Below are 2149 nucleotides of genomic sequence, written 5' to 3' on the forward strand. Positions count from 1 at the left end.
TCATACAGATCCCCTTACCCCATCTCCCCCATAAAATTGAGGGCTTTGCTCTTGGCCACACCCTCAGACCCCCTTTTATTTTTGTTTTGAGACAGTCTCACTAAGTCACCAAGTTGCCCAAGCCAGGTTCGAACTTACAATCTTCCCACCTGAGCCTCCCAGAGCGCTGGGATTACAGGTGGGCACCACCACACTCAGATACGGTACCTGTTTGCTTGTTTAAATGCAGTGTGAATGCTTACAACTTACCCTCTTAGCGAATTTCAAGCATGCAACAGGTCCGTACTGTACCGGGGCTTTGGAAGCCAGGGTAAAAAGTGATACGGGATTCTTTCGGCCTGGTGTGAAGGCCTAGCTCACACACAGGGGGGCTGTTCAGACAGCTGGCCCTGTGCTGGGAACCCGGGAAAGGCAGATGCTTGTAGAAGCAGATTATCCTGAGAATGGAAGGTGACAGGTCCCTTGATTCTTCCCCTCGGCAGCCAGTCTGGGTCAAAGACCACAGCTTTATTTTGTCAGGGCAGAACAGAGGGTCTGTGGCTTGGAAGTGGCTCTGTCCTGAATAGAGGAGAGAAAGCGAATGCTCACAACACTCTGCCACCCGGCAGACGCCTCCCCACCCCTGCTGCAGCGCTGGTGCGCCTGTAGCATCCTGGGGGTTGCTCAGAGGAAGTCTCAAGTATTCTCACCAAATTACAAAACAGTGATAGCATGATACTGGACACACCATGATACTGGAACATGAGAGGGGGTAAGTGAGGGGACATCGATGAAATGACCTGCTCAGTCCCCCAGCACCCTGAGGGGCCTACTAGTCAGCAAGCGGGGCTCAAGGGCTCCTAACTTCAAGTCAGATTTTTAATTTTTTGCTTTAGAAAGTTGTGCTTGGTGTGGGGTTGGAGCTCAGTGGTAGAGCATGTGCTTAGCTTGCATGAGTTCCTGGCTTTGGTTTTTTTTCTGTATTTTAGGGAAGGGTCTACAGGGTGTTCAGGATCTCACTACTAGATCAGACTTGTAGTGATCCTCCTGTTTACAGCCTCCCAAGTGCAGGGATTACAGCCCAGCCTCAACTGCAGATTCAGAGTCAGCGTGCCCTGCAGGCCTTGCAGGCCTGGGGATCGAACCCCCAGCCCCTCCATCTGCTTGTAGGCACTGTAATCCGCTGAGCTATTTGGCTGGCCCTTGAGTTCCTGGGTTTGATCCCCAGAAAAGTTCAGAGAATCTGTTGCATTCCCCTCTTAATTTCAGTTTAGAGAGAAAAAAAATAACACGATCCTATTCATGGTTTCTCAGATCATCCGAAAATCTGGTTATAAATTTTGTAAAAATGAATAATTTGGTGCATTTCTTAGAACAAAGGACATGTTTTTAAACATTGAAATCAACCTCCGTGCAGGATGGTTGTCTTAACTACAGGTCTTGTGTTCAGGCTTCTCTGGCAGTGCCAACAATGTTCTGTAGAGCCGAATGCTGGGGTCACACTCTGCATTCAGGGGTCCTGTCTCCTCAGTCTTTCTTTGCCTTCATGACACCGGCATTCCCAGGCGTTCCGTAGAATGTCCCTCGGTTTAGGTTTGTCTGTTGCTTCTCACTGACCACATCAAGTTCATATGCCACAGGTGAGAGCATCACGGAGCTGCTGCTTTGTTCTTGGTGTGTCTGACTGGGGGCACGTGATCCCTATCTCTGCCTTTACTGATGAGGTTACCTTTAATCACACATGTAAGGAAGTGTCTGCTAGATTTTTTCAGTGTGAGGTTATCGCTTTTCATTCCTTTTACCTCTGTCATTTAGCATCATTCTCCAGTCTTGCTTGAATTATTTTTTATCAAGATGTTATTTTGTGGTAACTTTCTATGCCTTCTATTTTGTGGTAATTATACCCATCATTCCTTTTTCTCCCCCATAATTTTATTGATAAACAAATAGAATGAGACAGTTGCAAATCAAATTGGTAGGACAGTTTCAATAATTAACACACTGCATACATTCTTCCTAGTGGTTAATTGCTGTACAAGAATCATTCTATTCATTAAGAGAATGTAACTATATATCTATCCAAACCACTTTGAATACACAGATACAATCATCTGTATACCCTTTTTTTGTTAAGTTCTGTTATTTGAATATTATAGGTGTGTAAACTCAG

This window comes from Octodon degus, unplaced genomic scaffold (genome assembly GCF_000260255.1).
Source record: "Octodon degus isolate 3935 unplaced genomic scaffold, OctDeg1.0 scaffold00107, whole genome shotgun sequence".
Lineage (NCBI taxonomy): Eukaryota > Metazoa > Chordata > Mammalia > Rodentia > Octodontidae > Octodon > Octodon degus.